The following is a 7,465-nucleotide window of genomic DNA, read 5'->3' on the forward strand; positions in this document are numbered from 1 at the left end:
TACCACTCTCAGCTGTGTTGTTATTAGTTGCGTGTTGATCATCCCCTTCTGCTTGCTGAGGTTTTGCATCTTCATGTACCTTAGAATTGAGATAGATAGAAGAACCTCACAATCGATAGATCAGCCACCACCTGTTGGAGCCTCATAATCGACATCAACAGATCGAAAGACGCCAACAAATCTATCGTGAACCATAGCAGAGAAGCGACACCTGCAGTTCGTCATGTGTTCTTCTTTGAACCTTATCCTAAGGTTCACAAAATCATAAAAGGCCTTAATCCCCTTTCACACCTATCCACACCCTTTCTATCACACCCAAATGCTAATATGTATCCATCTTGTATGCCCCAAGCCATTGGACTATTCATAAAATCCCAAAATGCATGTATCTCAAGACCAATGTAATGAATCACCAAGCCATGTATGTTAGAGAGAATCTGCAAAGCTAAAAAAATGTATTCATGTGTATCCATCTCAAGTTCATTTAGCAGAAAGAATGTGTCAAGAAGACTGGAGCAAAAAGCAGATACCACACATCAACAAAAGGAACAAAGAGCATAACCAAGGTAAATAGTATGAAGACAAAGAGAACTAAGAAGACCAAGGAGTCCAAGAAAATTAAAGACACCCAGAAGATCAAGAAAAGCAAAGGATGCCAAAGAAGCATGGAGAAGATAAAGAACTTCCTGCTGAAAACAAAGAATTTCCAAAAGTGGATCTCCCGTAGTGGATCTTGTTTCCCATAGTGGATGTAAAAACCCTACCAAGATGTAAAGTTTCAAGCCTTAAACTTGACTAGGCTACCAAAGAGTTAGTCTCTCGGGCCATGTCATAATGTAGGGGGGAAAAAAGCCAACAATGATAGAGACTCATCATTTGAGGGGGGGCGTTGAGAATAGCAAATGATGCTTGCCCATAAGTGGCTTTGTATGAGAGATATGGCAAAGATGCATGCTCTAGAAGCTCTGGGAAGAGATGTCCAAAATCCCTTAAGCACGGTGAGGAATAGTGGTACTATCCAAAAGCTATATAAGCATGTACTTCATACTCATTTCAAAAAATATGGTATAATCAATTTGAGTCACTCAAGATTGTGTTTATGAGTCCAAGCTAATCTATCTTAGAACCTAATTCACTTGAGTTACAATTCCTCATTCTGATAATGTATCGTCTGTTTGACTTGTGTCCACCATATTTGATCTAGCTCTAGATATGTGTTTCTTAATACTTATGGAGAATTTGAGCCTAAAGAAGGTGACTTGAGGTGGAGATGGGATGATGCTTGCTCCAATAGATTTCCTTGATGGACAAAAAGTGGTGCTAAAGTGTCAATCCAACTAGTAGATGTTTTAAAGATCAACTAAGATTGGGTTCAACTTTAATATGTCCACTTGATGAATTTGTTCCTCAAGTAGAGATGCATGTTTACCAAACTTGGGAAGAAAACCTAATAACACTTGAAAGTGATATGATGCAAAGTATATAAACCAAGTGATTAAATTATATATTTTTTAATTATATGATTTATTGAGAAAAGTTGGGATATATGTGTTATCTTATTTTGAAATGCCTTAGAAACTTATGAACAACTCCCAAAACTTAAGCTAATGTTAGGCTATTGTGTGATGTAGAGATAACATGCTAGCAAGGCATTAAAGGCAAAGTTGAACACTAACAATATCTAGAAATGACAAAACTTATGAAGTTAATGTTAGGTTATTGTGTTATGTAGAGATAATATGCTAGCAAGGCATTGAGTGCAAAGTTGAATACTAATAATATCTAGAAATGAGAAGGCATGGACCTAAATTGAAATGCATGAAAATTTTGCATTTAGGCTCAACTAAATTGCACATGAAGTGTGTTCTTGAGGCACATACTTTTAGAGATGGAGACTTATATATTAAGGAGCATCTCCTAAAAACACCAAGGAACATGGCAGGTTGTCCCAATCCATCATTTAATGTAAACATGCTGTTTTGGAAATTTTGGGAGAACTACATACATAAAACGAAGAAACCAAAAGTTCTTTCCTTGATAACCATGGAGTAAAAATAGCAGTGATATGCAAATTTGAGGAGATTGATGAGATGGTATGTGCTTCACATATTTAAGATGCTAGCGCTCAAGATGCTACTCTCACAAAAGCATGCCCATCAACCCCACCTTTGATAGATGGAAGTGGCACAATATCCTCTAGTAGGTCAAAGCTCAAGGCAAGAAGGATTAACAAGCAAGCTTTAAAACGAGAAATTGCTTAATATTTCACATAAATTGGACTTGCATGTGGTATTATCTTCAATATAACTAGGAAGCTAGTATTTTATGATGCTTTAACTTCCACAACTATATTAGACTACAACAATACACACACATTAAGTACTTGGATAGAATTAGACCAAAGTTGAAGACACAGTTAAAATCTAAATTATTTACTTTTGTGCTTCTCTTAGGATGTATTATCGTGTTGGATGGTTGGATAAACAACCAATGATTAATGTGGCCGTGATATAAAGGGATATTTATTTTGGAAGCCATTGGTACATCTCTTGATGAAAAGGCTCCTTGCTTCATCCAAAAGATCTATGAGTGATCCATTGTAAAAGGAGGTCTGAAGAATGCCACTACCATTGCATCAAATAAAGCTTCCAACTATAACAAAGCTAGAGAACACGTCATTGCCAAGTATTCATAGATCACTTGGGTTCTTGGTGTGCCCCATGCTTTTAAATTGCTATTGAAAGATGTGGAAAAGTTTGATCTGTTTCTTAATGTTCATGTTTTGATGTTTATTAGAGATCATAAATGTAGTATTTTGATAACACAGTGATAAAATTTGGTTTTCTATTGCTTATCTCATTCTTAACAGATTGAAGGAGGTGAGGACACACTTCAAGAGATAGATGTAAGTAGGTTATGCCATAATTGGCTTGCCATGAATCCTCAATATGCTAAAGATGCAAGGAAATGTGTTAGAGACGTTTAAAGCCATGCATTTTGATAGAAAGCCAAAATGATAATCAACTTGATGAAGTCTCTTGTGATCCTATTGCACATGGTTGATGAAAAAAACTTTATTGTGGGACAACTGTATTAGCACTTTTATGAGGCCCTTAAAATAATAGAGTAGGTTTCCTCTTTCACTTCACATGAGAAGAGAAGTATTTTAAGAACGATGGAGTTGCATTGGAAACAAATGCATACTCCATTCTATTGTGCAATGCTTTTCTTAGGGATTCCAAGTCCCAAGTGTTTCAACGCTCACAAAATTTGGAGATCATGATATATTTTAGAAGAATGTGTGAGGGATTACTACTAGGTGACCAAATTATGTATGCATAGCTATCGTGAGTAAAGGAGGCACAATAGGGAAGTCATATCTCCAAATTCTTCGAAAATAGATGTAGGAAAGAGTTTGTTGGCTCCTATTTGGTGAAAAGAGTTTGGCTTCATTACTCTCAAGCTTTGATATGTAGTGATTGGTGCTATTAGTTATTGCATCATCTTATAATTATGAATGGAATTGGTTCATGTTTAATTTCGTTCATTCAAAACACATGAAGCAATTGAAAAGTTCCAATGTTAACAAAATGGTGTAGTACTCTTCTAGCTTATGGATCTTAGAAAATCATTATACCTCATGCTATGGAGTGCCTAAGAACTAGAAATAATGTATGATTGATCCACAAGGTTGTAGTAGGAGTTAGAGTTGAATAGGACATCATAAATGATGTGGATGATCTAGCTCTTGTGTTTGACAAAGAGTAGGTAATTTGAGTACTTGAACTATCTCATTGTTTACTTTTGCAACTTTGTTTCACATTCTTAAGACCTTGCCTCATGAAAGCCTATTGACAAGAATAATTCAATGGATACAATTTGCAACTAATAAACTACAAATTTGAAAGTTAGATTGCAATATACAAAGTTCAAAATCACATAATTACTTGTGATCCATAGAGCGTTGAATCCCAAAATTCATTGCGATCAACATAGTTTTGTATTCACAAAATAAGTATAGTGTTCAAATTTGAGACATTCTTTGCAACTGCATGATTGCAAAAAGAAAATTGTTGCATACATGAGCTTCACTCATTAGCATTGAATGGCCCATCCCCATCATCTTGGATTGTTAAGTTCTAAAGGAAGGTATTGGGTGAGATTTCCCAAAAATGCATCTAGCGATTCCCATTCATTAATCTTTTTTCTATCTACCATTTCATGTCTTGTCACCTCTAACTCTTCCTACAACTTTGCAGTTGCATTTTTTGCCCCATCTCTTCTCTTGTGTGCCTCTTTGGGTTTCTCTTTAAGTCCTCCCTCTAAGTCGAAGACCTTATAGTTTCCATTTCCAAGCATGTCCTTGCATTGAAAGGCTATTCCAAATAGACCTTTCACTTGACAATATTGCATGCATATAGACTTGTTGTGTGATGTAAACAAGAAGCTCTTTATTGTTTGGCATGGCTTTTTCTGCCTCTACAAATTTTTTGAGTAATATTCAAGCTTTCCAATATGTTGGTAGTCAAGGAACTTCAAGGGAGCCATCCTTGTAGTTTCTCGGCTTGCAAAGCATTGTCTTGCTTACATACATCTTAGGACAAATGTCTTTGACCTCCTTTAGAGTGCATGGTGGCAGGTCTTTGTATGAGTTATTGTTAGGGCCGTGATCAAGTTAAAGGACTTTGTGTGCCCTAATGTCATGAAGGATTACTCCATGGTTCTATGTGACTCTTCAAGATCAATGTGATCATGTGGGTATTTGGCCATGTTACTCAAACAAACATTTATTTACAATAAGATCTTCCAAAGATTTGGCAAAATGTTGGAGCTTCCCTTTTACCTCCATAATAGGATTTCAAATATCCTTGGGCTCTCTCTTGTAATGTTGCTCAACATTCATCAAATCTCATTAATGAATGTGGTGGATATAGGTCATATGTTACTCTAATGAAAGGGTGTTTGTTTGCCATTACATTGTACCCTTCAATAGATAGATGTTTGATGAATGCACCATAGGAAACTATACATCAAAAGTAGACAATAAAGTCGTCTTTCTGCATGTTTTCTAAGGTTACATGACCCCACACAAAAATGATTCTTGTTTGGCTTTACCAAGAGATATCTTCTAATACTTTCCAACATGAGCAACGAGAAACATAAAATATAAGGCAAAGAATCAAATATTTTATTTTGAATACCATTTTGAATGAAATAAAATTGAAAAGTCAAACTCTAACTATTCATCATGGTTCATTTATTCAATAGTCATACAATGCAACTTGTTAGGAATGAGGTCCTCAACAAAATATGGGACTATACTTTGAAGGGACAATGGGCTTCAACATATCCTAATCATATGCTTTTTATACACTTATACTTATTATTCTGGCCTAGCTTTGGCCAAAATATATAGGGGGCCAAATCATCAATGATTCAATGGAGGGCACCTTAGCTTTATATCCTACATATATGGCAACACCAACATCCTTCCCTCTAGTATTGGGGCGGGTACACATTACCTCGGATGGTTGGGGCAGCATGCAATCCGTCCCTTATTATCTTTACATACTAAACTGCAGGTAGTTTTATACAAAAGGAGGGATGGCTTAGTGGTATAAAGGCTTCAACAATTACCCCATTGGTAGAGGTTCAATTGTTGTCAAGTGTGATGTATTTTTCTAACGTATATAATTTGTCATCCAGTTTGTTGGGCATGGATGATTTTTAGGATGGGGGAGATCCCGTGCCCAAAAGTGTCCGGCGCCCGTGAATTACTCGGCCTATTGAAATGTGACACATCATAGGCGGAAACTCTTTTTCCCAAAATGGCCATCCACATTGCGGTGTGTAACCGACCTGAATATAGGTAGGGAAGAAGAACCTGTGGAACATGGTATGAAAGAAGAACCTGCGGAACTTGGTATGAAAGAACTCGTTGCATTCCGCAACGAGTTCGTCTGGGAAATGCATGTCTGCCGCGAACGCTATCCGTCTATGTTTTAGTGCCCTGAGAGCGACTCGTTATGACTTCCAAGATCCTTTCCCCCTGGGGGGATGCCCTCCCCTCCCTGCCGCACAAATGGAGTCACTTCTGAGCATGCCACAGGTTTCCTCCCGGCCGGGTGGATCGCACCAAATCTTCCTCTGTTTGGGATAATCTCAGTCCCCGTCATGCAACAAACACCCCCCACTCCATTCTTTCATGAACTGGGGATGGTAGGGTCCCTACAGTGCTCACATGCCAATACCATTGGGAATCCTCTCCTTCATGGGCTTTTTGCACAGTACTTGAACAATGGAGCCCATAACCTGTAGGGGAGAGGAGAAGGAAATAATATGGGAGCAGATCAATGGGGGATGAGAGGTGGAAAACCCAACCTGGGAGGCATTGGAGAACAACTGGTAGGCATCAATGGAGGAAGCTCCAATAGCCAAAGGGAGAGTCTCAAAGAAGCTTTGCAGGCTTACTACTCTGCAGCTGCTGAACATCAACAGAACCCTACTCAACAAAGCCGGTAAACATCTGAGAGAGGACCACGAATTGACCCAGGAAAGAAGCCAGCTAGAAATCCTTGCAGCAAGTCCCACCAGGTAACACATATCCTCTCTTTGTTCCTACTTAGGAGTTAAAAAATTGCAGTAATTCTCATTAGTCTAGAGCCCTGATTGGCTCTACCATGGGGCTTGAGCCTTGGTTAAATTTTTGAGGTCTTAGGTTAGAAATAATTGGGAGCCACTAGGTTGCAAGCTGACCAATATGCATTACTTGCCCAATAATTACTTATTTCTCTTCGAATTTGAGCAATTAGCATTACACTTTTTGAGTCATGGGCAATGGACGTTAAGAAGCTCCCCATTATCACAATGGACTCCAGAATTTGACCCCTCAGGCCCTAAACCAACGTGCATACCTGTGTGGGTAGATGACTGATTTGAGCTTATATTGGCTCTGTTGTAGCAGGGTTTTCATTGCTGGAATACATTGACCAGCAAGTTATCTGACTGTGAAGGGTCTTTTCTTCAGAACTTGAAGCGTGCTTATGGTTCTATTTATTCCCTTTAGTGCTGGGATCATTGCTAGATGCTTGGCAAATGTCTTGTGGATGTATTTAGCTGATTTAACTCAGATTTCATAGGCTATTTTACTCTTGTACACAATGGGCAGCAAGCACTTATCTGGGACAAGGCTATGCCTCTGATGCTGTGAAGCTACAGGAGTACATCACTTGGATGTATTGGTGTCTATCATTCATGTATGCGTCCCGATATGTCTATGGTAACACTTGAGCCTCGTGTTTGAGCTTGGTTGCATGTCTTGGTTGAGTCAGTGGGCTATGCAGTTATAAGCTTGAAACACATATTGCGTTTTATACTTTGTGATGTATGCTCTATGGATCTTGGATGTTTGGATGTTATCACCATGACGTTGATTATTTGGCATTCAACTTTTGCTTGAGTGAGA

General features: G+C 38.2%; 1 long non-coding RNA gene across 1 annotated transcript; it reads left to right on the forward strand.

The window, feature by feature from the left end:
• Positions 1 to 5,840: 5,840 nt before the first annotated feature.
• Positions 5,841 to 7,029, forward strand: LOC148022781 (uncharacterized). Its single transcript, XR_015693545.1, has 2 exons — positions 5,841 to 6,594; positions 6,965 to 7,029. It is a non-coding gene; the product is annotated as an uncharacterized LOC148022781 (long non-coding RNA).
• The last annotated feature ends 436 nt before the right edge of the window (positions 7,030 to 7,465 follow it).

Source organism: Lygodium microphyllum, chromosome 16 (assembly GCF_053477565.2).
Source record: "Lygodium microphyllum isolate KBCC chromosome 16, Lygodium_microphyllum_v1.1.10, whole genome shotgun sequence".
Lineage (NCBI taxonomy): Eukaryota > Viridiplantae > Streptophyta > Polypodiopsida > Schizaeales > Lygodiaceae > Lygodium > Lygodium microphyllum.